Genomic DNA, 20,126 nt, shown 5'->3' with positions numbered 1-20,126 from the left:
CTTCCATTTATAATGCCCATCCATTTAGCCACACTTGCTGGCCCACTCTGGCCCGGCGGACCACATCATCCAGGCTCTCTTGGTGGTTGGAGACCATGGAGAGGCACTGACAGCAGTCAGTCAAAGGTGGGAGGAGAGAGGCCAGAGGGGACCTTCCCTCCTCACTCCCTCTTGATTGCCGTCTCTGAAGACAATGGCCCCTCCAGCCCCCTGCTTCCACCAAGCCCCTCCTCCAGGGCTCCAGCTCTCATGGATACAGATTTGTGGATTTTTTCCTTCCAGCTGCAGCCCTTTAGTCCTGGGGGCTGAGAGTTTCCCACTGTGGCTAATTTCTTGGTACCTCCACATCTGTTTGTTTGCCTAGCCCTGCCCGTACTTCCGAACACAGTCCTTTCTTTAAAGTTACCTTGAGAACCATCTCAGGTGAACTGTTTTCTACCAGGACGCTGACTGATATGTTGAATTACTCAGCTTTCACCTACTCTTCCTACTTCTCATCCAGTAGTTTTTAACATACTTTGGAATCTCATAGAGAATCTGATGAAAGATATGAGCTCTCTCTCCCCAGAAAACAAATTCACTTACATACATGTGCTCAAAACTTTGTGTGCACTTTTAAAGTGCTCCCAGACTTCTTAAAGACTTACTACAAATTATCTAGGCAGCCTGTAGAAACTCCAGTCCATTCTCTCACCTCTGCTAAGTGAATCTTCCCAGAATACCCATTTCTTCCATTTGATCGTGTTCTCATCAAAAAATCTCTAGTGGTGTCCTACCAAGCACCATAAAGCAAGAAGTCTGAATCCTCAGCAAAGTGTCCCAGGATCAATCTGACAAGTTAGCAGCATGCTTGAACCATTTCTTACCAGCTCACAAGAGACTATTGAATTTTCAAAGCCAGTTGTTAAACATAGCATTATTCCAAATTAGATTATACAAGCTTACAACTAAATGTCTTTATTAAAAATAAGGATAGTATGGACTTCCCTGATGGTCTAGTGGTTGAGACTCTACCTGCCAACGCAGGGACCATGGGTTTGGTCCCTGGCCCAGGAAGATTCCATGTGCCATGAGGCAAGTAAGCCTGTGCGCCACAACTGTTGAGCCCACGTACCCAGAGCCCATGCTCCACGGAGAAGCCACCACAGTGAGGAGTAGCCCCTACTCTCACCTAGAGAAAGCCTCTGAGCAGCAATGAAGACCCAGCACTGCCAAATATAAATAAATGAAGGTAATAAAGATAAATACTCAAAATGTGTTGCTTTCAAATTATCTCACTACTATCTGTGCTCTTGAGGTTGTCTATCCCACCTGAATGGTGGAAATACTACACAGTGATGTACTGTGGTGCAAATCTTCCCAGCTCCATGATGGCTTATAGAATATTTACATCATGGAAATTAGCAAACACTCTGAATCAGGTTGAATCTAGACAATCTGTGTTGACTGTCTAGATCAGGGCTTGGCAAACTACAGCACACAGGCCAAATCTGGTCTACAGTCTGCTTTTGTATGATCCACATGCTTTTACATTCTTAAAGGATTGCTTTTTTAAAAAAAAATAATTAATTTTAAAAAAGAAGAGGAGAAGGAAGAGACTGTTTGTGGTCCACAAAGTGTAAAATATTTCCTCTCTGGCTCTTGCCTGGAAACTTTTGCCAACCTCTGGTCTGGACCTTAGAAAGTGATGGATAAGATGTTAATAATGCAAATTAAACTTAAAAGTGTATCCTGCCTGTAATCATTACACTGTAAATGGCACAGAAAATTAAGGAAATGTTCTTCCAGTATTTGAAAGCTATGACCCCATCAGCCAAGAAGTCTTTCTCGTCACTGATGAAGAAGTGGAGTTTCTACATCCATCTTCATTGGTTCATGTTCATCCTATCTGTCAATGAAAGTGAAACATCAACTAGTATTCATGTTGGGACACTCCTCATGAGCCAATGGCAACCAAGCATTCATTTGCAGTCTGATTTTGTAAAGTCACAATTGAGTCATGGCCATAGGTTAACTACAGACACAAAAGTCCAGCAAAAAACAATAATAACAAACAAACAGGAAAGCATTATCTCAGAATCAATGGGCTAAAGAGTATTTTGTAATAAAGAATATTGTACATTTTATTATCATTTGTATACACCCTTTACATCAGTATAATTTATAATAAATTTATGTACATATATACATGAGGTTTTTTTTTCCTAGAAAGCCAGTTATTAAACTTTTACCAGCACACTATTGACCCCACCCCCAGAGTCTAACTGGTCTGGATGATGGCCTTGGCACTGGTATTTTAAAAACTACCCCCGAGTTATTCCAATGCATAGCCAATACTGAGAATAAGTGGCTTAGGGGAGAGATCAAAGTGCAGGAAGCAGAATCCCCTTAAGATTTTGTCCTCTTTAATCAGAAAGACCACTTGAATCTGAACAAGGAGGTGCTGGGAGCCAGCACGAGGGGGTGTTCTGGGGTGGGGCAGGTGGGAGGGTCCTCCAGGAACTAGACACACATCACTGGGCTGACTTTTTTCCGATTTCTCAGGCGAGAATTTTCCTGGAGCAGTGTTCTCACAGTCTCCTGGACATGCCACTATCACTTCCTCTCCCAAAGTTATTCTCACTAGAAATCTACCAAAGGTCCCCTTTCCTCTCCTGTCTCCCACCTGAACCTTACCATCCCTCCTGCGCCAGCTTAGATACCCTCTCTCCTCTCAGAACTTCCCCAGGGGTGACAGGCTGGTCCATCTCCCTCTAGTCTCCACTGACTCCTTGCTAACAAAACCCCGATTTATTAGGGACAGTGCTGTGCCCAGTTCAATACTGTTTCCAGGCCTCCCTTGTAACCAAAGTGGCCGATGTGACAGTTTAGCTAATGAGACCTCAGCTGAAGCCTGCCGAGGATTGAGGGCAAAGCCTGGGCTCTCTGGATAGAACTGCCAGATTCAGACCCCACCCCTGGTCTTCTCCAGCAGGCATGTCCAGAGCATGAGGCCATCATCCATCTCCAAAGGATGGAGGAGGACAAAAACAACCAAGCCGCAACACCAGTCCCCAGCTGCTGGCATTTGGAGGTCTTGTTCTGCGAGGAAAACAATTCCCTCACTGTTAAAGCCATTCCTGGTTGGATACTCTGTGGCTGCAACCAGACAAAACGCCCGTCCAGCCATTCTGCAGGGCCTGCCTCGCCTGTAACTCTGTACAACCACAGATTTGTTCTGCTCCACCTAGAACAGCCGTCTCCGATGTGTAAATGGGTTAAGTCCTGTATTTTTCTATTGGAATATACTTACAACGTTGTGTTAGTTTCTGCTGTACAATGAAGTGAATCAGTCAAATGCATACCTATATCCCCTCCCTCTTAGGCCTCCCTCCCACCCTCCATCTCACCCTGAAGTCCTCACAGAGCACCAAGCTGAGCTTCCTACGCTATACAGCAGCTTCCCACTATTTTACACAAGGTATGTCAATGCCGTTCTCTCAGTTCATCCCACCTTCCCCTCCCCTCCTCCCCCACCTCATGTTTAACTATAAACCAGTTGTTTGAAATTTGGGTGCACTCTCCCTGTAAGACTGGACTATTCTAGAAAATCCAGAACAAAGGTTTGTAGTAGAATGTCAACTCCTGGCATCATCAAAGTGATTAGAAACAAGATTCAGGCAGAGTTAGGTTCATATAGCTTCATAGAGAAGTTATATCTCCAGCAGAGATTTGTAAATAGGAAAGGAATCGAGAGGAATGATTCTGAAAGATTTGACTTTTGCCCAGAACTTATTTTTGAGGCAGGAGGATCGCGTGTAGGTACAGCATGAACTCAGCGGGTGTGTGTGCTTGGATTAGAATGTAAAGGGCATAGAGCATGGAAAGGCCACATCTTAGAAGTGCAAGAGCAAAGAAGCGATGACAGCTGTACCCTGAGCTTAACAGACCACATTAGCGATAGCTATTACATACACGGTTGCATTCTATTTTTGTATCATATTAACGGATATAATATTGGTAATTGTTCTTAATAGAATCACAGAAATGAGAGATGGAAATGCTGTATGGTATGATGGAATGCTGTTCTTTTACCATTGATCATTATAATAAGCCTGCTCAGTCATTACTTACAAACCATGCTACATCTCTGCCAATGAAGCAGACCAAAATGAGGCGATAAACAAAATTGGTTTCCTTGCTAAATGCGACGCCTAAGTTTTAAGATATTTTGCTGAAGTTTTAAACTGATTGTCAATTAGTCAATGAGCTATGGCAAGCAGTGTATTTCTGGGTAATTAGTGTGTGTCTTAGGGGGGTTATTTGGCATGAGGTTGAGGGCAAAGTAATTTGTATCTCCCAGGAAGTGCAATAATTGCCTCAAGCTGAACCGCTTGGAAAGTGTATTAATTCTATTAGGAAACATTTATGTTATTTTATATGGCATCCTGTATATTCATGAAGTGTACTCATCAACCATGAATTATTCATTTTGAGGGCATTATCACATGAAGGTGTCCTCCTTGATAACCAGGAAAAGAAGTGGGGTTGTTTGTGCAGTTGGGCAACTCATGCTTTGTTGGAAACGTGGGTTGGGTTTTGAAATTCATCAGAGCTTCCCAGGTGGCGCCTTGTTAGGAGACTCCTGGATCCTAGGAGGTTGAGTGGTACCTTAAGACAGGTAAAGAAAGTCAAAGGTGGTAAGGCCATCTAAACTGGCTGTCAGGTACCGGCAGGCCTTCTGTTTAGTGCTGGCTCTGTGGCCTGTGGGGGAAGCCTGAGCACTGACAGCTACAGGGATGACAGCCTTCATCCTGGTACTTTTGGACACTCCCTTTCCAGAACCTGCTCAGGATATTCAGGGCTCAACAAAGGCAATTGTTCTTTCAACAAATATTTATGAATGAATTCTCAGACAATGTACTAGTCATCTATTGTTGTGTAATAAATTACCCCCAAACTTAGCAGCCTAAAGCCACACACATGCATTAGCTCACAGTTTCAATGGGTCCAAAGTCATGTTTGGCTTATCTGGGTCCCCCGCTCTGCAATCTCTGACAAGCCTGCAGTTAAAAGTGTCAGACCAGAGTCTGCAGTCTCCCCTAAAGGCTCATCTGGGGAAGGATCTGCTTGTGAGTCACTTCCAAGCCCTCAGTTGCTCAAGGGCTGTGGATGGAAGGTCTAAGTTCTCCAGAGGATATTGACCAGAGGCCTCCCCTCTAGCTCCTTTCACTGTCTCTCCAGTACAGAAACCGGCTTCATCAAAGTGTGCCAGCCAAGGAGGCCAGGCAAAGGTCCCAGACTTATGTAGCTTAATTGCAGGACTGTTATCTCTTTACCTTGTTGATTCAAATCAGATCACCAGGTCAGGAAGATGGAAGAGGGATAGAGAGACATAGGGGAAGGTAAGACCTGTTTCAGAGTTTAAAATCGACCTCTTGGGTAGGAGTATGCATACCGCGAGTTACCGGTTTTCTTCACCCAGGCTCCTCTTTGTCCCTTCTTAAGGGAAATGCAAAGCAAGTTGAAGAAAGAATCCTGTAACCATCATGGAGAAACAAAGAGGAAGACAGGATAATCCAGTGGAGGGTGGACAGAGAGGGGCCATGGGAGATGGGGTGAGAGGAGGTACAGAGAGAACAGCCCAGGCCCTGCACCTCCAGCTGTATTGGCCTGGCATGCAGCTTCACTTCCCATGCTCCTGTTTCCTCTTATGTAGAAATATCTGCCTTTCGGGATGGAGGGGATTAAAGAACAACCTGGTACTTTCCTGATACATCTTGAGCATGGCTTGTTTCCTCACTTCATCCTCGCAGGTCAGAGCTCAAAAGCCCCAACCCTCTCCATCCTTCTGAAGTTTTTAGTTTGCCTCGCAGCCTCACTTACCGATGCCTGTTTTCTTCTGTTCACCCGGCATTCTCGGGGCCCAGGGGAGTTCTTGACATGCAGAGGACCCTCAGTAAGACTTGTGAAGGGCTGCAGAGTGTTGACAGTGGCCAAGGGCGTTGCTGCACAGGCCGTGTCCCATGTTTTCAAATGCATCACAAACAGTGTGAGGAAATCGGCCTAGGACATAAAGGGAGTCACAGCCGCTAAAATGGCTGTACAGTACATTACAGTGTATACAGGGCTTGCTTGACCACTGTGTCTCAATCCTCACTGGTAGCTGTCCCCACTTACAGGTGAGGCAATGGAAGGTGCAGGGACTTAATAAACTTCTCCAAAGTAGGGCTGTGCCTTTCCTTGCAAACAGGGCAAAAGTCTATGAGTTCCTTCCAGTCCCCAGTAGATGTACTGACCTGAGCCTGCTACGATCCTGCCCGACCTCTCTGGGGCCACTGTCCCTCTGTCTCCTCATCTCCCTTTCCTGCTCTTGGAGGCAGGGGACAGACAGACACTGTGTGTGCTGTATACCCACACTACACCCTGTGGAACTGCAGAAAGTCAAGCAGTCAGTTATACGGCTGCCAGTAAACTTCTCCACGTTCCAGAATTCCTTCTTTCTCTCAGAAGAACTCACTTGTGCCTCACTGTACTTAATCCTACCAATAATAATCAAATCCCTTCACTGTGACCCACATGCATTCATCAAACAAGCATTGAGGGTCTGCTTAGTGCCAAATATCGTGCTAGGAAATGGGACCGATCACATCCAGAAGGAAAAGCAGACTTTAAGTACAAATCACTCGGTAGCTAGTGATATGGTTGGAACTATGTGTGAAGGAGAAGTTCCCGGTGATGGGAAAACATACAAGGAAAGATCACCGGGGACCTGGTCTTGGGGGGAGTCATTTAAACGAAGAAAGGTGATTTAAACTGGAGAAGAAAGCAGAACATTCTAGAGAAGAGTATTTAAGAAGTTCCAGGTGGCACTAGTGGTAAAGAACCCTGCCAATGCAGGAGACGTTAAGAGACATGGGTTCAATCCTTGGGTCGGGAAGATTCCCTGGAGGAGTAAATGGAAACTTACTCCAGTATTCTTGCCTGGGAAATCTCATAGACAGAGGAACCTGCTGGGCTACAGTCCATGGGGTCACAAAGAGTCAGAAATGACTTAGCGACTGAACAACAGCGTTTTACATGCAAACACAAAATACTTTTTGCACAGTATTAATATACAATGAAATACCCAATAATAAAACTGCAGCTGGAAATTAGGTGGAAGATTTGTTTTTCCCCAAACCTCCCAGGGTTAATTACCATTTTCAAAAAATATACCATGTATTTGAATCACCAATAGGACACACCCATATAAATTAATCTTTGAAACTGTCACGTCCTTGATGATTATATATACAGTTTTCCCCCATACTATCCAAAAGTAGAATGTTCCTATGAAACCTCTCCTAAGCCAAAACAGCATAAAACAAAGAAGCAATTACCTAAGGACATATCTTGCTAACAGATGCACAAATAAATGGAGATAAACCACAGATGCTCACAGACACAGTTCAAAGCTATGGTGGCTTAATGCTGAGACACCTAGTGTAGTTCCTGGGGAAGGACCTTGGTCGTAACCTCTGCCTACTGAGGTGTGCACTGCCTCTATACTAAACACTAACATTTTTGCTGTCATAAAAGTGAAAATCCTTTTTGGATTTACCAGAGAGAGCAGAATTTCCAAAGCAGAGGATCCTTTTTTGTTGTTATTCAGTCACTAAGTCGTGTCTGCCTCTGCAACCCCCGGGACTGCAGCACGCCAGGATTCCCTGTCGTCTGACATCTCCTGGAGTTCCCTCAAACTCATGTCCATTGAGTTGGTGATGCCATCTAACCATCTCATCCTCTGCCATCCTCTTCTCCTTTAGTCTTCAATCTTTCCCAGCACCAGGGTCTTTTCCAATGCGTTGGCTCTTTGCATCAGGTGGCCCAAGTAGTATAGTTTCAGCTTCAGCATCAGTCCTTCTAATGAATATTCAGGGTTGATTTCCTTTAGGATTGACGGGTTTGATTTCCTTGCTGTGCAAGGGTCTTTCAAGAGTCTTCTCCAGCATCACAGTTCAAAAGCATCATGTATGTCTCATTTCAAACCACCACTCTAAAGTCAAATGTCTTTAATATCCAGTTAAATGTTGTTTTAGTTCTCTTAAATCCAAATACATTTGTTATGCTATGGAAAAACCCAAATAAACTTTTTGACCAATCCTTCCTTATGATTCCTAGTCTCTACCCAAAAGGTAGAAATAGACAATCAGCAGCTGCATCTTTGTTAGAAGCGAGGCTCTCAGGCCCCACCCTGGAGCTGCTGATGCTTGGTCTGTATTTTAATAAGACCTCCAGGTGATTCAGAGGCACAGAAAAGTGTGAGAGTCTCTCTTCTAGGTTAGGTAGATCTGAGCATGGAAAAAGTATTATTATTATAAAAAGCTTTCTTTTTATTTCTCTTCTTCATCACATTAGGACATTGCAATTATCTCTTAATTATACTAAAAGGTGGGTTATGTTATCAATGAATTTCACCTCCAGAAAGTAAAGTGGGAGTTATAAAATACACTTTAATGAAAGAGGCTGTTGTGTCCAATAGGGTTGACAATGCTGCTCCAAGATCCCTGGGATTCAGTAATTGGGTGTGATGAACTTGGGAGCATGTAAATGAGAGTAGGTCATCAGGGTCAAGTTTCTCTGAACTTGGCCATTTATAAACTCTAATGACTCCTAAATCTATATCTCCAGCCAGTGTCTCACCCTCAGAGTACACTCAACAAATCCCTGCTTTCTAAACATACATTCGCCAGATCACAGAGTAAGTGCCCTGCTGTCTTCTACAGGGTCAAGCCACTCTCACTTACTTATTCTACAGATGTTTTTTCATCCCTTTCTATGTGCCACGCAATGTCACAGGGCTGTGAGTAATAGAAAGACAAAGCCCACTTTTGTGGAACTGACAATAGTCTAAGAAGCCTGAAAATAACTGCACGAAAAGTCAGAACATGGTAAGTGCACTGAGAGAGGTATAGATAATGTGACAGAGATGACTTCTGCACAGACATAATATTGAAAGGTCACCAAAAGTCACCTTGGCCCTCTACTCTGCCGAGAAGCCTGTGGTTTCACTCAGGAACTCTCTGGTTCCCTGACACAGCTATTTAAACCTTCTTTATTCTCCTCACATCTGGGCTGCTACACCTGCCCCCCATCAGTCGATCTTGCTTCCTTCTTCTCAAAGTAAAATAAATCATCAAACAGAACCCCTCCTAATTCCCATCATTTTCTCCTGGCACCCTTCCTGGTCCAGTCCCCTCTGCTCCTACAGTTACCATGGCAGCGCTGTCCCTGCTCCTGGAGAGGCCTACCCTGCAACCCATCCCTACTTTCCACCACCTTCTCAGACATCTCTCTATGACAAGGACCACTCTCTCCCTCCCCTGTACTGAAGCCTTCTTATCAACCTTTAGACACCCTTCAGGATCTCAGCCATCAACCTACTGGCCTCTCCTCTCCTTCACAAACTTCTTTAAAAACAAAATGTCTCTGCACCATCTCCACCTCCTTAGCTGCTACTCATTCTTCAACCCACTGCAACCAGTTCTGACCTCACCACCCACAGAAGCTCTTACCCATACGATCACCAACCACCTGCTTGTTACCAATATCAACATGCTCTTCTCTGCCCTCTGTCCTTCAAACTTTCAGCAGTATTTGACACCAGTATTTGATGCCCCTTGAAACAACCTCATCCGCTCAGTTTCCACAACACCTGCCCTGGTCTTCTTTCCCTACCTCTCAGATCTCTCCTTCACAGCCTTCTCTATGGAGTCTCATCTCTTAGAGCTGTGGTTCAGCCCAAAGCCCTCCTCACTCTCAAGAAACATTTTCTTTGCATTTGACATTTATATCCTTTAACAATCCTTAAATATATAGCTGCAGCCCAGGTCTCCCTCTTGCACAGCCTTCCAGACCACTCCGTTTGGATGTCTCAGACTCAGAATATCCAAAACTAATTCCTTATTTCCTTCCCCACCTGTTTTTCATTCCCTGACTGTGTGTCATCTAATGGCTCTACCATGTACCATTTTCTCGGGTTAGGCACTGAGGCAACATCCATGACTCTTCCCACACATCCACCAAATCACCCACCTCAGATCCATGCTTTGCCCTACAGCTGGAGTCACGTGACATGTGAACATGATGACTTCACCCCCCTGTTTAAGGCACCCCCATGGTTTCCTCGTGGCCCTCAGGGTAAATCCCAGCCACCATGAACTTCTTCCAGTGCTTCACTTTCTTCTCATCCATTCTCCAACCTCAGATAGTTTGACCCCAGACAGTTTGACCTTTCTAAAATATAACCCACTCAAGGTATTCTTACCTCCACAGCTGATGGATCCCTCATTACAATCAGGACCAAACCAATCATCTTCATGTACCAGATTTTGTTAGGAAAATAATGGAGCACTCAGAATGGCTAGAATATTGTTCAGAATGATTGGAGTACAAAGCATCCCTCAGGGAAGGGCAAGAAATAATCTGGGGAAATGCATTGAACCAGATCACAAAGAATCTTGAGCACCAAAGTAGGAAGTCTAAACTCAGCCCCAGAGCAATGGAAAACATGTCTTTGCAAAGGCTTAAGCAGGTGAGGACCTTGTGTAGCAGCCACACTGGTGCCCACATCGCCTCATCTCAGCAGTGGTGGGCAGGTCACCGTGAGTGCAGATTCTCCTTGAGAGACAGTCTCAAGCCTCAGGCTTAGACCACATCCATGATCACTTTCTGCCTCGGGAGTTCTCCAGAACCAAACGTCACAAACTGTGTAAAAATGCTCCAGTTCCCAACAACTTGAGAGTAAGAAAGCAGGAGGAAGCAAGGCTGAGCCCAACATTCAAGCCTGAGTGACTGAGATGAAGGTACCATTGAGAGGAAAGAGAGAGGGCCTCACCGAGAGACAGAGGCAGCCTGACCTGAGGAAGCCTGTGAGCAGCAGGAAGAGGCGGCAGGGGACCTGCCAGATGGGGTAAAAGAAGCAACTGAGGAAGTCCAGTCTGCACCGTAGAAGACTGGGGAGAACACAAGAGCTCTCTGCTCACATCTAAACATCTGTCAGGAAGTAGCCTAGAAAACGGAAGAGAGAGAAGGAGTTCCAGCAAAGAGCAGAAAACCTCAAGGAGGGAGACTGTAGTTCAGTCCCTGAGGTACTTTCTAAGCCCTGCACTGACTCTGAGGGAGTGAGCGTCCTTTCCCCGACGGCTCAGACTGGATCTCCAGGAGATCGGAGATCAGATTTCTACTTCTAGAAAGAGGCCACACTAAGTAAGATGAGATACAGCTCCGAGTGCTCCAGCCTCCATGTCCCTTCCCCTCATCCCTGCCTCTCCACCGATCTTCACATCGGTGATGCCGCCTTATCACGGGTTCTGCCGCAGGAGCAACTCTGAACAAGGCTAAGGAAGAGGTGATGCGCATCCCGGGTGCCCTGCCCTCGGCACCTGCCCTCTCCCCACTTGTCCACACACACACCAGGAGCCCCGCACTGGCTTCCACTTCACTCCGCGTGTAATCACCCTCCAGCTCTGCCACACCCCCAGCACCGCTAACTCCTCTGAAACGCAGGACCTTGGTGCTCTGCTCTCCAGGGTTAGAGATTCTGATACTGGTCCAGCTGGGCTTTGGGCCTCACAAGAACTGGCCAAAGTGCCAAGTGGGTCTTTGAGTGCCCCTCAGCCACACCATGCACATGTGCCCCCATTTTCCATGACCTCCCTCACCTTGAAGTCATGGATCTTGCCAGACAAAAACTCCAGGGAAAAGCCTCTACCTTTTCCACATAGACAATTTTTCCAGCAATATGTTCCTTGTTGCTCTTCTCTGGATGAGAAGTGGGGGTGTTTTGACTCAAAACATTTGTTCACACATACATATCAACTTGTCTTAACCATCAGTTCGGCAAATTTCGTGATCCAGTTTTTGGTGGGGAAAGTTTCAGTGAGTTCAAAATAAAGGAAAATTAGTTCATGCTCTTCATTCAATAGGTGCTCTTTTGAGCACCTGCAGTGAACTAAGCACTAAAGGGGATGAAAAAGAAATGTCAGATGTATCCATCGCCCTTAGAATTGCACTGGGAAGAAGACATAGTCACACACAGGGAGCAAGTGATGACACAGGTAGCAGGATATGGTGGAAGCTGTATGCCTGCACAAAGGCAGTGGTTCTTAAATCCTGGTGCCTAAGAATCCTCTGAGGGTGGAGACGTGAAAAACACAGACTTCTGGGATCTACTTACAAGATCAGAGTCACTAAGTCTGGAGTGAGCTCCAGAAATCAGTGTTCTAAACAAGCTCTTTTTAAAAAAAAATTGAAGTATAGTTGATTTACAATGTTGTGCCAATCTCTGCTGTACACCAAAGTGACTCAGTATATACACACATAGACCTTCTTTTATAAAATATTATTTTCCACTATGGTTTATTACAGGATTAAAAAAGCTTTTACATAATCCTGATGCAGATGGTCCACAGACCACCTTTGATGAACACAGATCCAGACAGCAGTTCTCTCCAGTTTACCAGAAGGAAAAGGAAGCCCACTGGCAGGCCCAGGAAATGAGCTGCTTTTGTATGTAGACCTTAAGAAGCTGATGTGGAATCCTTTCCATTCTACCTCTGCACAGTTGAGTGAGTTGAAACAGAGCCAATATTTTGCCATTATCTAGAGAATGTGCAATTGGCACTAGGAATAAAAAAGGACACATACAGCTGAGTCTAGAGTTGATGAAACCAGTTTATCTGAACCTGATTCCAGGGCAGTTTGATGCTGAAAGGTGGTGTTATGACTCACTGAAGCTTTCGCATCTATTGTTTTCTTTTTCCTGGGTGGCTTCACCAGAGACCTCACAGATACCATTATTTTCAGATTACTGTTATTACACACATTCTTCTTGAATAAAAAACTACTTTGTTTTTCTCTCCATAGAGCGAAGACCAAGTTTCAGTTGTTTTCTTATCTCTGTATGTAAAACAATCAGAACACTGCCCTACTGGGCTTATTCTCCAGTCTCATGGGTGTGGTAGAAAGCAAGCAGAATCGGTGGGAGACTTGCTGTGGCCCAGAGCGGGAGAAGGGATGGCGGGGAATCTCTCCATCTCCCTGGGCCCTCCCCGGAGAGCCATGTGCTCCTAGACATTTGTGGACCACCTGCTATGCACCTGGCATCATCCATAGACTGGGGGCTTCCATTCCAGGAGAGGGAAACAATGAATAAATGAACAAACACATCAACTGGAAAATAACAGTAGTGATAACTACTAGGAGAGGGTTTTTCTTTTCTTTCTTTTTTCTTTTTTTAAAGCCAATGAGGCAGAAGAGAGGACTTCCCTGGTGGTTCCGTGTCTAAGACTCCACGCTTCCAGTGCAGGGGTCCCGGGTTCCATGGTCACGTGCAGGAACTAGATCCCGCACACCAAAAGTAAGACTGGGTGCAGTCAAATAAATAAATAAAAGTATAAATATTAAAAAAATAATGAATAAAGCCAATGGGGTGGGAGAGAGAAGAAGACTGGGAGGAGGTGATGGACAGCAGTGGTAGGCAGATCCAGGGAAAGAGCTTTCTAGATGCTCTTCAGAGGGAATAAATTTAGAACATTCAAGGAACCGAAAGAAGGTAAACATGGGTACAGCCAAAATGAGATCAGTGCATAAAAGTAATACTGGGGATTATGAGACGACTCGGAGGTTTAGTCTCAGATGGGAAGAAAAAGAAACCAAAGCTGTGGCTGACTTAATGGTTTCCTCATGACCATTTCCTCATGACTAGGGTGGCACCTAGTTCACTGTGGATGCTCCAGAAACTGGGCTTAAACTGCACCATGGGCAAATAAAGTGTGATATGAAGGAAGGGAGTTTCTGCAATTGAGCAGGAATGAATGATTGACGAGCAGCACCATCCAAAACTGACAGACTGTCAAGCCCGCCTGCTACCCCTGGGTTATTTCAGCCTGGAATTTCTGGCCCAGTGAGAGCAGTCATTACATTCTCCCCCCGATGAATTTCTCCATAGAGGGTTTGGAAGAGAAGAAAAAGAGAGATCAGCAAGTTTTCTTTCTGAAAGCCGTGAGACGAGGCAGCTTTGTGTGCTGTGCCTGCATCGGGCTCTGCCTGTGTCTCCACGGCAGCTCCAGTTGCGTGTATTTATCCAGTTGGCTGAGGCTCACTGGTGGATGGCACTTTAACCAAGTAGATTGCAAAGTAAATTCAGGGAATTTTAGCTGGCAATATGAATGCTTGTTCTGCTTACAAACAGGAACTGGTCATTAAAATGGACCTTTCCTTGAGGCAGAGTCAAAGGAAGACACATGTGTAATTCGCTTGGCCCGGGCACCTGGGCTTGTCCAATTCTAGATGGACTTCTGAGAGCAGAATGCACGTTTACCCTACCCAAGAGAAGGGTAGAAAGGTCTCTGCCTGAGAGCAGATACCTAAAAACCCTCGGCGGGGGCATAAAGGAATCTGGCCTGATATTGGAATTATCAGACGAGGGCAGACTTGAAGACCATCCTCTGTTTTGTAGCAAAAGGGACACAGATGATGCCCCCTTGCTTAGCCTGACTGCACTTCCGAATGTCCATACAAGGTCATAAAGAACAAGGTCATCTCGGGTTTTCAGACTGACCAACCTACTCAAAACATTTCTGAGTCTCTCCTCCTGAGCTCCATCCCTAAGCCGTGAGCCACAGATGCCCCAGTACAGACGGTCCAAGGATCCCCCGCACACAGACGCCTGGGGTTTTCCTCTGGGCCACGCCTCCCCACCTCGTCCTCACACTGTACTCATTAGCCCCTGTGGTCCCAGATGCTCTGAATTATTTGCCTGACTCAGCCTTCTCTCGCCTAGCACAACCTTGGTAACTCGACGCTGGCCCTGGGCTCCGTGCCCTGGGCACCAGGGGCTCTGTTCCTGGGTATTACTGCTGGGCTTTGCTCTGGCCTCTGAAATATGCCACCTCAGCCAGCCCCGCTCCCCAGTCTCTTCTGTCCAGAGAGGAGTCGAGACATTAAGACCGTTCAGCGTCTGTCCATGAATTCTACACTCTGGTCACACACTGTACAAATAATGCTTCCCCCTCCTTCCCCCAAAGTTCCTTAGACAAGTTCAACCCCTAAGTGCTAACAGCTCAGACTATTGTGATCAAGTGTGTTTACTCGAGCACCCCTGCCCCTCGGCCTCCCCCAGCCAAGGCGTGATGGCCTGGAAGCCCACGGCCAGGTCTCAGAGGGAATTCTCTACACACAGTCCCCACCTGGTTCTAAGGGCAGATGGGGCTTCCTCTCACAACCCTCCCTCTCACAGTTTTGACATCTAGTCTGATGCTGGGAAAGACTGAAGGCAGGAGAAGGGGATGACGGAGGATGAGATGGTTGGATATCATCACCGACTCAATGGACATGAATTTTAGCAAACTCAGGGAGATTGGTGAAGGACAGGGAAGCCTGGCGTGCTGCAGTCCATGGGGTCACAAAGAGTCGGACACGACTGAGTGACTGAACAACAGCAGCAACTCTGGTTCCCTTCTCACCCTATCCTCCAGATACATTATCCACGACCATATTAGGGATTCCTGGGGCAACTGCACTATGGTTTGATAGAGGGATGTTGAAAGGTCGTTTTCCACCTTATTATCTCGAGAAAGCACGAACCTACCAAGTTAAGGGGACCCTAACAGACACTCACTGTAAACAGACAACGCCTCCTCCCTGACCCAATTTTCTTGCAGAATCGCCAGAGCCTGTAACCCTCCGCCTCACTGAGGCGCACAGGCTAATGTTCCTGAGATTATTTTCTTGGGCTGAGGCTGCAGTGCTCTTGATTTGGCCCTTGCATAGTATCTGATTGTTTATCTTGACATACAGGTTTGTCCCAGAGGGGAGTGCTTAAAAAGTGGCGTGGCATACCCAAAGATAGAGAGAAATAGAAATGCAGCTTTAACTTCTGTCCGCCTCTCTCCTGCCAGACTCCTCCCAATTATTCTGCAGGCTTCTTTGCCCTGAGGGCAGTTTGCAGCTCCAGGGGACTGGAATTGGCTTTAAAAAAATTCCTTCCTCTCTGTGCCCCATGTGAGGGGCATTGTGTGCTCTCTAAATAATAAGACTGGCTTTGTGTGACCTAACTGGACAGGCCCTTTGAGAGAGTTTTCAGTTGCAGAGAGAGCAGTCAGCTGCACCCTAGGAAATCAAGAAGTCTCCAGACCAAGGACAAAGTCCATGACAGCAAGACGTTTTTCCCTTAAATTGTATTGTGGAATAATTCCTCTCTCCCACTAGCGTTTAAGGTAATTAAGGTAAAGGTGTGGCAGAAAAATCCAAATTTATATTTTGGATCTGATAAATAATAGCAGTTAATTAATCAGATGCTCCCCACCCACCAATTGCTAACAAAATAATAAACAATCAACTATCATTTTAGAGCTCTTATCGCATGCAAGGCCATGTCATTGATCAAGGGAATTACTTATTACATGTATTGATTTCCTACTTGGTACCCAGCACGAGCTAGAAGCTAAGGGCTTAGAAGAGGTAGAGACATAGCGCTCAGCCTGCAGCTTACCCGCTTAGAAGAGAACGCTGACCAGAACTGACCACCTCCACTGCACCAGCACGAGCTGGAGATTTACACACGTAAATCACCTCAATCACCCCAATAACCCTGTGAGGAAGACAGTAATATTTCCATTTTACAGATGTGGAAACTGACACCCAAAGAGTATACATGTGGTAAGTGGAAAAATGCCTCCTCCCCCCTCCTAAGATGAAATGAACATGGAAGTGTTAGTTGCTCAGTTGTGTCCAACTCTTTTCGATGCCATGGACTGTAGCTCACTAGGCACCTCTGTCCATGGAATTCTCCAGGAAAGAATACTGGAGTGGTTAGCCATTCCCTTCTCCAGGGGACCTTCCCAACCTAGGGATCAAACCCAGTTCTCCCTCATTGCAGGCAAGTTCTCTACCATGTGAGCCACCAGAGCAGTCCCAAAGATGCCCATGCCCAAATCCCTGTGAATATGTTACTGCAAAAAGCAAAAAGGACTTTGCAGGAGTGATTAAGCTGAGGATCTTGAGTTGGGGAGATGGACTAGCTAGGTGGTCCAATGCAGTGTCAGTATAAAGGTACTTGTAGAAGATAGGTAGAAAGGTCAGAGTTAGAGTAACAGAGACAGATGTGATGAAGGAAAAAGAAATTGGACTGATGTGAGGCCCTGAGCCAAGGAATGCAGGCAGCCTCTAGAAGCTAGAGGAGACAAGGAAATGTAGCCTCCTAAAGATAGCACCCTTGCTGACCACTTTGAGACTTCTGACCTTTAGAACAGCAAAGTAATAAATATGTATTGTTTTAAGTTCCTATGTTTGAGGCAATTTGTTGCAGCAGCAATAGAGAACAAATACAATATGCTATTCAGAGCTACCCCAACTGCATTTCATAGGGAACTTGAGTTGGCAAGAGAACGTTACCCCAGAGGGGTAGACTCAGGCAGGCTGCCAGGTTGAGGGACTGGCTCCTGTAATTCTGCAAAGCAGGGACCCCAGAGCAGGATGCAAAGCCAGTCAATGTGCCCTTGAAGTCTGTCTTTTCTTTTTTGCTGATCTGCTCTCTAAAGACAAAACATAAGGGCAAAAGGCATAAAATACCAGAAGAAATATTCCATGATAACATTGATATGTTTAATAAATAAGGTGTTCAGGAAATGAGTGAGTTCCACGAAATAGTTACTGGAGCATGCTACCATAATCAGAGAAGACTTAGTGGGGGAGGTTCAGCTTCACCCTCCAGCATGGGTAGATTGGGGTAGTACTAGAGGCAAACAGGTCTTGTGGGTGGGTGAATGGCCTGATATAAGAAACACCTTTAGAAACACAAAAAGAAACAATCTTCCCATTCCTATTTTCCCCTCCTATTCTCACCCTATCTTTGCCTCTAGACTCCATTCAATCTGCCAACCAAAATCTCAGCAGAGGCCTTAGACAACACGGCAGGTCCTGATCCAAAAAGGTATATTTGCCTTTTTTTTTTCTATTTTTAGTACTAGTTTCTTTGCTCATAGTTACCCCACAGAGCAAATCTTCTAGTCTAGTGCTCCCCAGCAATGAGGAACAAAGTGTTTTCAGTTCTTCAGAGTCAACAAGCACACTCTTTGTATGTGAGAGTGGCTAGTTTGATCCAGCATGTCCAAATGCAGAAAATTTACATTAGAATTCCAGACTTTGACCTAGGTGGGGCAATTTGGTTAAATACAAAGATATTGTGTACATAAATACATTTTTTTAAAAAAAGCTGTCATTAATTTATAATCAAGTAATTGTAAAAGAGGCAACATATAACACAAATAACCCTGGAGTAGAAGACCCCACCTCTAGTCCTGAATTCTACTGTCATGGACAACATGACTTCGAGCAAACTGTTACATCTGTGAAATGAGAATGTGGTCTTAAAATTCTCTTAACATTTAAGATGGTTTGGCTATAAACAAAAGAATATCTGACCTGAACTGGTTTAAACATTAAGGAAATGTATTATTTTGCAAAACAGAAAGTGGAGTGACAAGGCAGGGGAGGGCTTGTATTTGTCAAGGTTCTCCAGAGAAACAGAACAAATAGGAGACTTATATTATATTGTATTGTACTGTATTATAGTAGCTCACATGATTATGAAGGCTGAGAAGTCCCATGATCTGCTGTCTGCAAACTGGAAGCTTAGAAAAGCCAACGGTATAATTCCAGTTCAAACCACAGGCCTGAGAACCAAGGGAACCAATGATGTAAATCCTAGTATGAGTCTGAAAGCCCAAGAACCAGGAGCACCAATGCCTGAGGGCAGGAGGTGGGCTGTCCCAGTTCAATCAAGAGACAAAGTTCACCCTTTCTCCATACTTTTGCTCTACTCAGGCCCTTAACAGATTGGATGATAGCCACCCACATTGGTGAGGGTGACCTTTACTCAATCTACTAATTCAAATACTAATCTCTTCTGCAAACACCCTCATAGTCATATCCAGAAATGTTTTACCAGCTGAGCATCCCTTAGCCCAGTCAAGTTAATACAAAAAATTAGCCGTCATAGGGTTTGATTGATTCAGTGGCTTGATGATGTCATCAAGGACCTGAGTTCTTTCTGTTTTCTATTTTGTAATCCTGAATTATCAGCTTTATCCTTATGATGGACAGATCTAGACCATAATTCTAAGTATTGCAACCAGACACAAAGCAACCAGAGGGAAAGGAGTGAGAGAGTCCCCCAGAAGAGGGTCCTCACATAGCACTGGTCATCACTGAGTACCCATTTCTGAACCAACCACTGAAAAGGAGTTCCCTTGAGAAGAACTATTCCAGCCTCTCATGAGGGTACAGGAGAGAGAGACCAACTGAACAAAATCATGATTCTATATGGAAGGAAAATGGGGAGATTGCAGCTAGATGGGAAATTTATAGTCATCTTTATTCTCTCAAAAGTCTCTTACAGCTCTAAAAAAACCTATAATTTAAAAAGTCATCTGTTACCTGACATGGTTTAAACCGAGACTGCCAACCTACGTGCCTACTCAGAGCCAAGTGCTCCAGGGGTAGAGCAAGAATCATGGAACTTTCATGAAGCCTCCAGTATCAGGGATCCTGACCACGTTGCAACCAAGACAGTCAATCCTATTGCTTCACTCGTTCTAATACTGCTCTCTTGCAGTGGTTTTCGATGAGGCTGAGTAGTATGGGTTGTGTAGATGAGTGAGAGAAAATGGCTGCTAGTATTTTTTAGGTATGACCTAAATCAAATCCCTTATGATTATACAGTGGAAGTGACAAATAGATTTAAGGGACTAGATCTGATAGACAGAGTGCCTGATGAACTATGGACAGAGGTTCATGACACTGTACAGGGGACAGGGATCAAGACCATCCCCATGGAAAAGAAATGCAAAAAAGAAAAATGGCTGTCTGAGGAGGCCTTACAAATAGCTGGGAAGAGAAGAGAAGTGAAAAGCAAAGGAGAAAAGGCAAGATATTCCCATCTGAATGCAGAGTTCCAAAGAATAACAAGGAGAGATAAGAAAGCCTTCCTCAGCAATCAATGCAAAGAAATAGAGGAAAACAACAGAATGGGAAAGACTAGAGCTCTCTTCAAGAGAATTAGAGATACCAAGGGAACATTTCATGCAAAGATGGGCTCAATA

At 45.1% G+C, this 20,126-nt stretch overlaps 1 protein-coding gene across 3 annotated transcripts in view; it reads right to left on the bottom strand.

Annotated features, from left to right (window-relative positions):
• Positions 1 to 6,006, bottom strand: part of LOC145518914 (uncharacterized) — a 233,708-nt gene extending 227,702 nt beyond the window's left edge. For 2 of the 3 annotated variants that reach the window (XM_081524186.1, XM_081524188.1), the window contains exon 1: positions 5,866 to 5,983. The gene's annotated coding sequence lies outside the window, so the exon portion shown is untranslated. Of the gene's footprint in view, positions 1 to 5,865 lie in introns of all 3 variants that reach the window. The other variant, XM_081524187.1, reaches the window with a different exon arrangement.
• Between the last annotated feature and the right edge of the window lie 14,120 nt (positions 6,007 to 20,126).

The sequence above is a fragment of the Giraffa tippelskirchi genome, chromosome 8, assembly GCF_054371585.1.
Source record: "Giraffa tippelskirchi isolate mGirTip1 chromosome 8, T2T-mGirTip1v1.2.pri, whole genome shotgun sequence".
Classification (NCBI taxonomy): Eukaryota; Metazoa; Chordata; class Mammalia; order Artiodactyla; family Giraffidae; genus Giraffa; species Giraffa tippelskirchi.
Note: the sequence above shows the minus strand (reverse complement) of the source record. Positions and strands in the feature narration are given on the sequence as shown.